Source organism: Spea bombifrons, chromosome 8, assembly GCF_027358695.1.
Source record: "Spea bombifrons isolate aSpeBom1 chromosome 8, aSpeBom1.2.pri, whole genome shotgun sequence".
Taxonomy (NCBI): domain Eukaryota; kingdom Metazoa; phylum Chordata; class Amphibia; order Anura; family Pelobatidae; genus Spea; species Spea bombifrons.
In genome coordinates this window covers 12554913-12568264 of record NC_071094.1, presented here as the reverse complement: position 1 = coordinate 12568264, position 13352 = coordinate 12554913, and the positions used below count along the sequence as shown (strand labels likewise).

Here is a 13352-nt window from a genome sequence, read left to right as displayed (position 1 = left end):
TAATATTGTAAAAAAGCTTCCATGTCCACATTTATTCAGTTGTATATCATATCTATATATCCACAATATGTCTCGTTGAGCCGGGATTGCTGGCGGACTCTGGGCAACCAGGACAGGAAATTCCTCCATGGTGGGAGAGGGAGGTCAAGCCCCTTATAATCCCTATTCTGATAATTAAACCCAATAAACATTGGTTACTGGGTCTTATAAATACCAGTTAACCAACATTTTACTGGCAGGGAGCTTACAACCTATTGCGAGTTTATCACCTGATCACCTATAGAAATACTTACTCACTATCTTCTCAACATGTTAAGAAGATGGAATAGCTAGTACTTTGTACATCTACATCTGAACTCCAGTGACAGCAGACTTAGTATGAATTAGCTTTAGGGCCACTATACCATTATGAAGGGTAACTTACATTTCTGAGCCTTAATACATCAACCCAAGGATCTTTACCAAATTAGTTTTAAAAAAAACAACATTTAATCATTTCTGGATGCTGTGGCAAAGCCTTTCAGCTTGTCCAGGATAATTTCTGACGACCCTAATTATAATACGACCCCCCAAAATCTGAATATTAATTTAGGAAAAAAGAAATAGCCTGAATATAAGATGACCCTATAGGAAAAAAGTTTTACTAGTAAATGTTAATTGTTTTTATTTCCTTTTATTTTCCAACCTGCCCCCCAGTTATGCAGATCTGCCCCCAGGCTTGCTACTCTGCCCCATATATATGCCACTGTGCCACATGATATGCATTTTAATCCTCTAAATGCCACTATGCCCCATGATATGCCTTTTGGCCCCCTATGTGCCACTGTGCCCCATGATAGGCCTTTTGACCCCCTATGTGCCACTCTGCCTCCAGAAATGCCTTATACCCCTATATGCCACTCTGGCATTTAGGGGGCATTTAGGGGGTTAAAAGGCATATTATGGGGCAGAGTGGCATATAGGGAGGTATAAGGCATTTCAGGAGGCAGAGTGGTGTATAGAGGGTTAAAAGGCATTTCTGGTGGCAGAGTGGCATAAAGGGGGTTAAAAAGCATATCAGAGCACTCTGCCTACAGTAATGCCTTATGTCCCCCCCATTTAGCCCCCCCTCTAAACTTACTGGTACTCCTGACTCCCCGGTGTGTAGCTGGGGCAGTGTGTAGATGTCTACACGATTCGCGTAGGCAACTTCCGCTGCAGCCGGAAGGAGGTGCGGTTAGCAGCGGGGGTTGTCTGCGTCCATCGCACAGACCTTCCCCGGCTGTCAGAAAGAATTCCCCGGTGAGGGGAACTCTGATCTCCGAGAGCCGGGGAAGGTCTGGACGCAGACAACCCCTGCTGCTAACCGCACCTCCTTCCGGCTGCAGCAGAATTGCCTATGCGAATCGTGTAGACTGACCAGGGATTCAGAAGCACCGGTAAGTTTGGGGGGGTGTTTTACCAGACAAGAGCATCCAGGTCCCCTGTAGCGCTGTGGGGGATCTGAAGCTTAGTCTTATAGTCAGGCCTATTTGAGGTCTGATTATAAGACAACCCCGATTATAAGACAAGGGGTATTTTGACGAGCATTGCTCTGAAGAAAACCTCGTCTTATAATCGAGCAAATACGGTACTTGGTTGATACAGAATTCCCGGCTCATCAAACGCAGAGAGGATTAACTGCCGACGAACCCCAAAGACCCCACATGGCTAAAGAGAACCCCTGAGATTTAACAGGTTAACTATTTGGTAAGTTTGAGCCCCGGTCTCAGGTGGCCTTGGAGGATCCAAGGATTACAGTGAAGGAAAAAATTATTTGATCCCCTGCTAATTGTGTACATTTGCCCACTGACAATGACATGATCAGTCTATAATTTTATTTGAGCAGTGAGAGACTGAATAACAACAGTTTTGTTTGACAAATCAAACCTTCAGCTCCCTCCACAGATTTTCTATGGGACCTTAATGTGCTTCTTCTTGAGCCACTCCTTTGTTGCCTCGGCCATCTGTTTTGGGTCATTGTCATGCTGGAATACCCACCCACAAGCCATTTTCAATGCCTTGGCTGAGGGAAGGAGGTTCTCACCAAAGATTTGACGGTACATGGCCCTATCCATCGCCCCTTTGATGAGGTGAAGTTTTCCTGTCCCCTTAACAGAGAAACACCTCCAAAGTATAATGTTTCCTCCTCCATGGTTGACGATGGGGATGGTGTTCTTGGCGTCTAAGGCAGCATTCCTCCTCCAAACACGGCAAGTTGAGTTGATGCCAAATAGCTCACCAGAACACTTTCAGCTAGTTCTCTTCTGAATCATTCAGATGTTCATTGGAAAACTTCAGACGGGCCTGTACATGTGTTTTCTTGAGCAAGGGGACCTTGCGGGCACTGCAGGATTTCAGTCCTTCACGGCGTAGCGTGTTACCAATTGTTTTCTCAGTGACTATGGTCCCAGCTGCCTTGAGATCATTGACAAGATACTCTCGTGTAGATTCCTCACCAGTCTCATGATTATTGAAAGTCCACGAGGTAAGATCTTGCATGGAGCCCCAGACCGAGGGAGACAAAGTTATTTTGTGTTTCTTCCATTTGTGAATAATCGCAAAAACTGTTGTCACCTTCTCATCAAGCTGCTTGGTTATGGTCTTGTAGCCCATTCCAGCCTTGTGTAGGTCTACAGTCTTGTCCCTGACATCCTTGGACAGCTCTTTGGATCCTGCCCATTGTGGAGAGGTTGGAATCTGAATAATTGCTTATGTGGACATGTGACAAGATGAGCGCTCATAATCTCAGCTCATTACTTGTATAAAAGACACATGGGAGCCAGACATATTGCTGATTGATAGGGGATCAAATAGTTATTTAACTGATCAGAATACAAATCAATTTATAACTTATTTGAAGTGCGTTAGTCAGGATTTTTTGTTGTTATTCTGTCTCTCAATGTTCAAATAAACGTACCATTAAAATGTTACACTGATCATGTCTGTCAGTGGACAAAGGTACAAAATCAGCAGGGGATCAAATAATGTTTTCCTTCACTGTAGTGATGGGCTGAGTGGAAGCTTTAGTGATTACCATGCTTGTCCTATGTTTATACTGTATGTGTATTACCCACCTGATGATGTCAGTCATATGCTCCTCCGATTCCAACTTTAAGCACTGCTGGGTCTACCTGCAGGATACAGACAGTATGAGAGCATAACTAGGGGCGTAACTAGAAGCCTCAGGGCCCCGGTGCGAGAATCTGTTACGGGAAAACCCTCCACCCCCAACCATCTCCCTACACCCAAACCTCTCCGTACCCTCCATTCTCACCATCTACCCTCTCCCTACTCCCCCTTCTCACCATCTACCCTCCCCTACCCCCAAATTTTTACTTGTCTTAAAGCATATACAAATATTTGGTCAATACCAATTAGGTACTGTTTAAGGAGACTCATGCTATCTTTCTTTATTAAAAAATACCTTTAGAACTTTTTTTTAATGTTTAAAACTGACATCAGTGATACAAATGGTATCATCTGTTTCTTTGATACCCCTACACCCAGGGGAGGGCTGGCAGCCTAAGGCCTGGGGGGCAAGTCTAGTCAAGTGGCCCATTGCGCCACCAAAGTGGCTGCGAGCGACCAAAAACGAAAAAAAAAAAAAACTTTTAAAATACTTTATTAACCCCTTAGCGACCTTTGCCGGTTCAGGACCGTCATGACAAGAAGGTCACTAAATGACCTTTGACGGTCCTGAACCGTCATAAAATTAAATAAGCTTAGAAAGTGATCAACGATCACTTTCTTCGCTTAAACGGCTTAAAATGCGTCAACAGCCGCCATACATTGTATGGCGGCGGACGCCCGTGTTAAAAGTGTTTAGGAGGCGATCAACGATGATTGTGTGAATTAATTATGTGAATGAAAGTGTGAATTGGTGAGTGACTGTAAAAGTGATAGATGTATAATTGATTTGTAGAACGGCAAAGATGGCACAAGCAGAATGTTTGAGCCTTGGGGACCAAGATGACACAGGCCGGGCTGTTTGGGGACAAAGTTGAGTCAGGCTGGGCTGTTCGGGGACAAAGATGGAAAGTCCTATGTGTGTAATCTGGGTGCTGGTCAGGTTCTATGTGGGAAGTGTGGATGCCAGGGCTGGCTTTGGGTTGTGCAACCTGTCATCTATGCCTGTAGTTTTATCTCTTGCTATGTTTCCATACATTATTATTGTATACCTGCAAATACGGGATTTGTATGTCTGATTCTATGCCTCCAGTGCTGAGCTCACATGTGAACAATAATAATAACAATATTAATATATATATGATTGCTAACAGCAATCACACTCCTATCATGCCCAGGCAACCAGTACATGCTAGAACCTGGATATGATAGGAGTGTGATTGCTGTTAGCAATCATATATATATTAATATTGATATTATTATTGCCAAGTCAGCTAGTACATGCTGGAATCTGGGTATGCCCGGGCATGTACATGTACACTTCTCTAGCACTCTGAACCGGGTGCCGTGAGGTGCCAGGAAGTGGTTTGTAGTTGCCATGACGATCTGGCACCCAGGGTTTGTCGAGTCCTATGTTAAGAAGTGCTTTGAACATCAGAAGCATTGTCCTAAAAAATCAATATGACATCACAGGGAGCTTTGAAAATCATCTTGTCTTACAAATAAATAAAGATCTACTGTCACTGATATGATACCAAACAGTTATTCACAAGTGACAATACCAAGTTTCTATAGCAACTAAAACAAATGTCAACTGTTGTGCAAGAAAGAATAATAAATCAATCAGGGCTATTGGTCTGTGCTGAATAGAACCGTATTTCTTGACATGTAACCCCTTCACGACAAAGTGGGTTTTGCACTTGGCCTTATGACTGGAGTGTGTTTGACATTTTTGCTAGGTAAGATTGGCGTCATGACGTAGGAACGTACCTGCGGGCTCCCTCCCTTCCTTCTCCTCCTCCTTCTTTTCTCCTCTCCTTCCCTTCCCTCCGGAATCCGCTGAGGACTGAGGGTGATCGGGTACGGCATGGCGGTATAACGCCGCGACACGCCGGCTGAGAACGCCGGCTGAGCACGCTACTCTTTTGGGGATACGATTCGATATAGCGGCTCAGCACAATACGGTTCGGTGACTTGGTGCGATTTGCCGGCTTAATACGGTGCGGCGGTTCAGTATGGTGGTTTAGTTCTACACAGCATTATACCGCATAGCACAGTATAACGATTCAGCGATTCAGAGATTCAGCGTTTCAGCGATTCAGTGTTTCAGCGTTTCAGTGATTCAACGATTCAGCGTTTCAGCGATTCAGCGATTTAGCGATTCAGTGATTCAGCGATTCAGCGATTCAGTGATTCAGCGATTCAGCGATTCAGCGACTCAGCGATTCAGCGATTCAGCGATTCACCGACTCAGCGACTCAGTGACCCAGTGACTCAGTGTTTTAGCGTTTTAGTGATTCTCTACAGCACGGCAGCAAGGCGTCTCAGCACGGTGGCTAAGCACGGCGGTTCAGCACAGTACAGAACGGTGCAGTCCGGTGGCTCTACACGCCAAAGTGGTTTAACACGGTACGCTGGCTCAATACAACACGGTGGATCAACACGGAACGGTGGCTCAGCACAGCACAGTAGCACAGCATAGTGGCTCAGCATAGTACGGCAGCTCAGCACAGCACGGTGGCCTATGAAATTACAATAGCAGGCTCAGTGTTACGGAATGATAACATCAGCAGGTATCAAGGCAGCCTGATTTAAGAGACTCTTGCACAAAGGTAATATATACCTAATATTATATGCCGCATCCGTATATGGTTATATTGATAAGTGCTGGCGCTGAGCATTTTTATTAATAGTGACTGGAGCTTTAATGGCGGAATGAGTGTTGCCAATATTAAAAATCCTATCGCTAAACACTAGGGACAAGGTAAATACTAGGTATAAGGTTTGAAGAAGTCCTATCATAAAATACTAAGCTATATATTTATTAGGATTGGAGAAGTCTATATATTTGAAAGTAAGCGTTCAAAATAAAAAAATAAAAATGTCTCCTAAAAACCCAAACCGGAAGTCCGCTGGTATTAGTTCCCCCTAGCGGCAGCTAAAATCGATAAATTTTTTAGAGCTTCTCCTGTTATAACGAAAAGCCGGTCTGCCAAAAATGTGTCCCCAGTGGAAGGCAGAGAAGATATGGAGCGGTTAGGATCTATAACTCCGCAAGAAATGGGGGACTCCGGGGAGGAGTATGGACGCTCAATTGAACCTGGCCTTCTTGGTACCATTCTTAAAGAAGTGCAAAATTCTAATCAAGCTCTAGCACAGTTAAATTCGAAAGTGGAAAGTTTGTCTATTGAAGTCTCCCTTATTAGAGATGATTTAAACAAGATACGGGAAAGGTTGCTTAATCTTGAAACAATAGTTCCTTCCTTGGATAAAGGAATGGTTGAGATAAAGAACAGTACAACCTCCTTAAGTACGGATATGGACAAATTGAAAGATAAAATGAGAGATATGGAAGATAGATCTAGAAGGAATAATATTCGTATTTTGGGGTTACCAGAGGGAGCGGAGGGATTAGATCCCAGGATGTTTTGCCAAAAATGGATTGGTGAGACTTTTGGAGCACAAACACTTTCTTCTTTATTTTGTGTGGAAAGGGCACATAGGGTCCCGGCAAAAACCCCTCCACCGGGGGCCCCACCAAGGACTATGATAATCAGACTTTTAAATTCTTCTGATCGTGATGCAATTCTTAGACGTGCTAGAGAAATTGGCTCGATATTATACAACTCGGCAAAGATTGCCATGTACCCAGATTTTTCCAGGGGAACTCAAATGCAACGTGCGGCTTTCGCTGAAATTAAAAAACGGCTTAGAATAGCTAATATTCGTTACTCTTTGTTGTTTCCCACAAAGCTCCGAGTGCAATATAAGTCAGGCATTTTATTTTTTTCAAGCCCTCAGGAGGTGTCTATGTGGTTTGAAGGAGAAGGGTTGTAATGTCTAAATGGCTAATTATACTTAATTTCTTTGAGGAGTCAGGAGGGGGGGGTTATTATGACGGTGTAAAGAGATACGTGTGGAAAATGGTCCAGCACGCATCACGAGAGGGGGGGTGGTATGTGATAGGGGGGAGGGTTATTGGTCTGCTGGGTTTTTTTTTTTTTTTTTTTTTTTTCTCTTCCTCTTTCTGAATGCAAATTAAAATCTTATTTTGGAATGTGAGAGGAACTGGAGATTGTAGAAAGAGGGTAGCCATATTTGATCGTGTACAGAAACATCTCCCGGCTATTATTTGTTTAGATGAAACACATACGATAGGAGAGACACAAAGGAGGCTATCGAGAAGATGGGCTCAAACGGAATTTCATTCCTCCTTTTCTAATTACTCGGCTGGAGTCTCTCTACTTTTCCATCGAAAGATTCCGTTAGTGATTAAGAACAAGATAATTGATGAGAGAGGTAGATTTATATTTGTACATCTAATTATCTATAACCAGGAGATGATTATGGCTTTCTTTTATGTTCCTCCCCCTTTCTCTCCACAGCCAATAAATAAATTAGTTCAATTCATTGGAGGTAAGGAACAGCTTCCACTATATTTGTTCGGGGACTTTAATTATACGCTAGACCCTGAGAAAGATGTAGTGCGAGTGGTCAATAAACAGCATACTAATTTGAATACTCAGACCCCATTAGCAAGAATGATTGAAGAATTGGGCTGGAATGATCCATGGCGGTTAATGAATCCTGTTACACAAAGATACTCATGTTATTCTGCCACGTATCAAACCGCATCTAGGATTCATTTGGTTCTGTGCAATGATTTGGGGATTAGGTTTATTCACAAAATTGTGTATGAATCGAGATCAATTTCAGACCACACACCACTAATAGTGGATTTGACATTGGGGGATGAGAAAAAGAATGAAGGGAAACTTTTTAGGTTTAACCCCCATTGGCTGACGCTACTTGAAACTAAAGAAAATAATATGCAGTTGTTAAAAGAGTTTTGGGAGAATAATAAAGCATCTGCTTCTTTATGCGTGGTTTGGGATGCATTAAAAGCATTCCTGCGGGGGTTGCTCCTCAGAGATGTGATTACAAAAAAAAGAAGCTTTTTCCAAAAAGAGAAGGATATAAGAGAGAAAGTAATTAGCAGTGAAATTAAATTTGCTAAAGATCCTTCAACGAATAATTATGATCAAATGAAAGATATACAAGACCAACTTGCAGCTCTGATGTTAGATAAGGCACAACATAAATTATTTTTTAGAGGTCAAAAGAACTTTCTTGAAGGGGGTCGGCCGGGGAAACTACTTGCAAATTTGGTAAGAGCTCAGAAAGATAAAAGTGATATCCTGGCAATTGAAGATAAAGATGGTAGGGTAGTAAATGACCCAAGTAAAGTGCAGGCCGTAATGGTTGATTTTTTCTCTAAGTTATATCAAGCAGACCCAGCGGCAAACGATCTAGATATAGCTACTTACTTAAGAAAGTGTGATTTACCCATGATCTCGCCCCAACAGAAGGTTCTATTAGAGAGGGATATTACGGTGGAGGAGATGAGGGAGGCCCTTCTTTCTTGTGCAGCTTCATCTGCCCCAGGAGGGGATGGACTCCCGTTCGGGGTCTACCAGGAATATGCGGGAATCCTTTTACCTATTTTATGTTTAATTTTTTCAGAAGGTTTGAAAGGAAAGCAGCTACCAAGGTCTATGATGGAAGCAATAATTATACTTATTCCTAAAAAAGATAAAAATCCAGTAAAAGTAGAATCATACCGGCCGATATCCCTCATTAACACGGATGCGAAAATCCTAGCTAAAGTGTTGGCCAGAAGATTAGCAATTTGTGTGCCTGCTTTGATTGGAGAAGATCAGACGGGCTTTGTACCAGGAAGGTTATTACATTCTAACCTGGAAAGAGTTTTTGCCAATCTTCAGCTAGGTGCGAACCTTCCCAACTCCATTCTGTCTTTAGATGCCATGAAGGCATTTGACAGGGTGGAGTGGCGTTTTTTATGGCATACGTTAACAGCTTTTGGATTTGGGGAAACCTTTTTAAGTTGGGTACAACTTTTGTATAGTTCTCCAGTAGCTAGGATTAATTTAAGTGGTAAGCTCTCAGATATCTTTTTGTTAAGTCGAGGAACCCGTCAGGGGTGTCCACGTTCGCCCCTTTTATTTATTTTATACATTGAACCATTAGCTGCAAGTATTAGGAAAAACCATGAAATAAGAGGTTTTGGTTTAAAAGGTAGTGAAGAAAAGCTCTTATTATATGCGGATGATTTACTATTTTTTTTAGAAGATACTGAAAAAGTGCTCCCAATAGTGATAGATACGGTTGAATCTTTTGGCAGATTGTCAGGACTTAAAATTAATTGGGACAAATCAACACTTCTCCCGTTAAACTCAGTAGGTACCCCCAAGGTAGGAGGTGTTAAGATCTTGAAGCAGGGGGACTCTTTGGAGTATTTGGGGATTAAAATCTCGAATAAAGTCGACTTCTTTATTAAGCAGAACCTTACCCCATTAGGTATTAAGATACAAAAAAAGGTGGGGATCTGGACAAAACTCCCGTTGTCACTGGCAGATAGGGTGAGTCTGGTGAAGATGATTGTTCTCCCGCAGGTTTTGTTTGTCTTGTCTGCCTCACCAGTGTGGATCCCGGATAAATGGTTTAAAGGTCTAGAAGCTGTACTCAGTAAATTATTGTGGGGAAGAGGGTGAGGGGGGTTGGGCATTACCCCACTTCAAATTATATTTCCTGGCAAAGAAAATCCAGAATTTGAAATTCAATGGATATGGGGGATTAATCCAGTTTTTCTTAGAAATAACTGGAAATTCTAACCCCATGGAAATGTTAGAAGCAGGTTTACAGTTGGAAAAGAAATTGGATAATACCTCTTTGGTGAAGTTATATAGAAAAGTGTGGCAGGAAACCAAATGTATCTGTAAAATCAAGGGTAGTTTACCCCAAACACAAATATGGTATAACTCAAAATTTATGGAGTTTCACAAAGGGTTAGGGAGTGATTTTTGGATTAGTAAAGGGATTAGTTTTGCTGGACAGTTGTTCTCTGCTGGGTATATTAAGGATTTTGAGGAGCTCAAATTTGAATATGAGTTGCAAAATGGACACAAATTTTGGTATAATCAATTAGCTCACGCATATAATTGCACGGAAAATAAGAAGATTTTTGAGGTTGAGACACATGAGCTTTTTGAGTTTTTGCAGATAAGATCTATTGGGAAGAAGACACTTAACACTATTTATAAAATACTTTTAAGAGAAATGGATATAGGCTTCAGAGGCAAGATTAAAAAGAAATGGGAGGAAGAGATTGGTGCCATTGATGAGGCCTCTTGGAACCGTATCCTTAAGAACACAGGGTGTTGCACCGTTAATAAACAATATCAATTTACACAACTTAAAATTATTTATCGTTTATATTATTCTCCGCACCAGTTATGGAAGATTAAATGTAGGGATAAGTCAGATTGCCCTAGATGTGGGGTCCTTAATGCAGGTTTAATTCACTTATGGTGGGAATGTAATAAGATTCATTAATTTTGGGATGATATATTTTTGTTTGTGAAAAGTAAATTTAGTTGTAATCTTGAAATGGATCCAAAGGTTTTGATCTTAGGTGATGTGGAAGAATTTGGTAGGCTAAACAATTTGTTTAAGAAAATCTTCTTCTTAGGGAGATTATTGATTCTTAGGAAATGGTTCGACAAAGGAGTACCCGTATTGACCCAGTGGTTAAATATGATTGAACAAATTAAAAAATATGAACATTATAGAAGTGCTGAATCAAAAAAGAAAAAAAAGAAGTTCCAACTCACATGGGGTTTATGGTAATACATTTTTATTCTTATTTTTATTATACTTTTTAATATTTATTTATTTATTTATTTATTTATTTTTTTATTTTATTTTTTTTTCCTTTCCTAGCAGACTTCGGGGGGGGGGGGGTAGTAAGAAAGAGAATAGCATTCTACAGGCATAAGTGTCACAATATTGTGAACGAAATTAATAAAAAAAAAAAAAAAAAAGTATATAACTGAGCTAAATTGAGAATGTGTGGCAGACATTTGTGAAGATATAAAGACCAGCAAGGCTGTTTTTTATTTTAATTATTTTATTTAAAATTCTAGAAAGCAAAAAAATGCATTCTCGGTCTTAATTTAGCAGTCTATGAAAAAGTCTATAATTTCTCATTTACACAGAGATTGTTAAAGTATAAATAAAGATATAAGATGTTTAAAAAAAAAAAACAGACATGTTTAAAAAAAAGACATTTTTGCTAGGTGGTGGTTCAACTACACTTTTCCTGTTTTTCATTTTGTGTACCCACACATTATTTATTGTTTTTTTAATAGTTTTTTACATTGTCCTCTGCAGTCCACAGACCAAAGAAGCCAATTTGTACCTTGTTTGTAGCTGTTATCAGCTAGTATACAAATGGCCCAAAACGTAAGCACACTCAGGGATTGATGGTTTATTCACAAAAATCAATGTTTCAGTCACTCACAGGAGACAGTGTATGTGTCATTAATTTAGCATTAACAAAATATTAAGTCTCAACAAGAAAAATATAAACGAAGAAAAAAAGACACATTTTCAATTTTACTTGCAACTACAGTAAGAGTCCAAAGTATATAACTTGTACTGATTTAAAGAATGCTTCATTTATTTTGGATTGTAATTTGTTTAATTATTGATGAATGCTGATCTGTTTTGCAGGCTGAAGAAAAGGCAGATGCCTTGAACAAGGAGTTACTGATGACTAAACAGAAACTGATTGATGCAGAAGAGGAGAAGAGACGATTGGAAGAAGAATCTGCTCAGGTTGGTTGTAGTAACACAGTAGAGTGTATGATTGAAGAGATGTGTTGAATCCAAGCAGTGTATAATGTATACTGTGCTATTCAAGTGCACTAACGTCACACAGTACAGTATTTATCTTAATCATAGAATTAATTAATTTGCACTTTGTATTAATGCACTTATACCCCAGCATATAAGTGTCATTTCTGACACCCAGCTTTATTGCTTGACAGTGAATATTTGCATTTTTCTGCAGCTGAAGGAAATGTGTCGCAGGGAGCTTGATAAAGCAGAGTCAGAAATAAAGAAAAACAGCTCTATCATTGGAGACTACAAACAGGTACAAAAACTACAGAAAGCTTGCGTCTGTCCTCACTAACAATATTACATTGGATGTATTTAACAACTTTATATGTACCTCTGTGTGTGTGTGTGTGTGTTACATCCATGCACTTATTTACTTAGATCTTATTTTATGGAAGTGCTTAAACCTGTGCTGTCACTAATTCTTGTATTTCTGTCTAGTGTGAGTTAAAACATGTTTCAATATTTGTACACGACTACCCTTTTCTTTGTAATAGCTTTGCATTAAGTAATATAGGGGGGCGTGCATCCCACAGGCAGAATAATTGGCCAGAGGTCAATCATTACATCCGGCTAAATGCCGTATATGTTTGCACTCTTAATGTGAAACTGCTTATAAGATACTTACATATTTTAATTTGCATTATAAACTATAAATTTCTGCAGCTCATATGTCTTCTTTATAAAAAATACTACCTATTTTAAATACAAAGCTGTATGCTAATTTTATAATTACCGTATTTGCTCGATTATAAGACAAGGTTCTTTTCAGAGCAGATGCTCTGAAAAATACCCCTAGTCTTATATTCAAGGTCATCCTATAATTCGACCTTAAATAGAGGTCTTAATATAAGACTAAGATCCAGATCCCCCGCAGCGCTGCAGGGGACCTGGATCCTCCTCTCTGGTAACCTCCGCTGCTGCCGGCACTTCCTCTGGGCCTTCTATGACAGAGCACTGGCGGGACATGACCTTCCAGTGCTTCATCATAGAAGTGCCGGCAGCAGCAAAGGTTCTCTGCGCACATTGCGCAGACGTTCACCGGCTGCCAGAGAGGAGGATCCTCCGCAGAGCTGCAGGGGACCTGGATCCTCCTCCCTGGCAGCCGGTAAAAGTCTGAACAATGCCCTGCCGGGGCTTCTATGACTGAGCACCGGCATGACCTTCCGGTGCTCAGTCACAGAAGCCCCTGCAGAACTAACTGGCAGCAGAGGTTGTCTACACGCATCACGCAGACGTCCACCGGCTGCCCCCACTAAACACCAGGGAGTCTGAAGCACGGGGGACAAGCCTAGGGATGCATTGGTAAGACAGGGGGAGGGGGCTGGGTGGAATATGGGTGGGGTATAAGGCATTTCTGGGGGGCAGAGTGGCATATAGGGGGTATAAGGTATAACAGGGGGCCTGAGATTGGCAAATAAAAGGAAATAAAAACAAAAAAAATA

The 13352-nt window shown here is 41.0% G+C and overlaps 1 long non-coding RNA gene across 1 annotated transcript; it reads left to right on the top strand.

Moving 5' to 3' along the window:
* Positions 1 to 11705: 11705 nt before the first annotated feature.
* On the top strand, positions 11706 to 12135 carry LOC128503743 (uncharacterized). The gene is made up of 2 exons (XR_008355293.1): positions 11706 to 11844; positions 12080 to 12135. It is a non-coding gene; the product is annotated as an uncharacterized LOC128503743 (long non-coding RNA).
* The last annotated feature ends 1217 nt before the right edge of the window (positions 12136 to 13352 follow it).